Genomic DNA, 894 nt, shown 5'->3' on the forward strand with positions numbered 1-894 from the left:
TGCCCATGTCCTGGGCGGCCCCTGCCCACAGCCCCGTGTGCACCCCACGTTGGGGCGCAGCCCTGCCTTGGAGCCCCTGCTGTGCCCCTCTATGCCATGATCAGGGCTTCCTTGCTCTGCAAGGAGTTATTCACAATTTAAACCAAATAAAGGGAGGGGACCGCACACATTGCATCTCTCTTTCAGTGCTTTGTTTCTTGCTAGGCACTGTTTTTTGCTCCCAGGGTGACGCTGGTCCAAGCCTCTCCGTTTGCAGCCGGGCTGGCAGGGTGCAGGGCCAGCCCAAATATTCACAGCTCCACTGCAGGGACGGCTGAGCTAGAGCAGAGTCAGAACGAGCCGCGATGCAGCTTTTGCATTGCTGGGGTTATTTTAAACATTTCGTCTTCTTGCTGTCACTTTGGCTGCAAGGAGAGGTTGCAGCGTGCCAGGGCCGGCTCCAGAGGACCGTGCGCCAGGCTGCGTGCCAGGCGATGCCCGCAACCCTCCTGCTGTGCCTCCGCAGACCGGAGGCAGAAAGCAGGGTGTGCTCCCCCAACAGTCCCTGCAAGCTGGAGGGTTCCTAGGGCCAAGGCTGGTGGCAGGGCTGGGGCTCGTCCCGGCTGTGCTGCTTTGCCATGTGGGCTTCAGCCAAGGGTTGGCTCACTCCAATCCCAACCACCTATAGAGCGGGGATAATGAGCCTTAATGACCTCGTTATGTGGTGGTAGAATTAATCTTCATATGGCGCTTGGAAGTGTTAATTGCCGTTATAGCTGCTAGTAGATGAGTTGTGTGTCTCCTGCAAAGGCAGAAAGGCAGCGGGGCAGGCTGGGGGAGAGCAGAGTTGTCTGGTGGAGCACCAGCATCCCAACCGTGCTTGCTCGTGGCGTGGAGGGCTCCTGTGGCAGATCT

At 58.5% G+C, this 894-nt stretch overlaps 1 protein-coding gene across 1 annotated transcript in view; it reads right to left on the reverse strand.

The window, feature by feature from the left end:
* Nucleotides 1–894, reverse strand: part of PPL (periplakin) — a 46,250-nt gene that overhangs the window by 18,515 nt on the left and 26,841 nt on the right. The window lies entirely within an intron of this gene.

This window comes from Pygoscelis adeliae, unplaced genomic scaffold (assembly GCF_000699105.1).
Source record: "Pygoscelis adeliae isolate BGI_AS28 unplaced genomic scaffold, ASM69910v1 Scaffold595, whole genome shotgun sequence".
NCBI lineage: Eukaryota > Metazoa > Chordata > Aves > Sphenisciformes > Spheniscidae > Pygoscelis > Pygoscelis adeliae.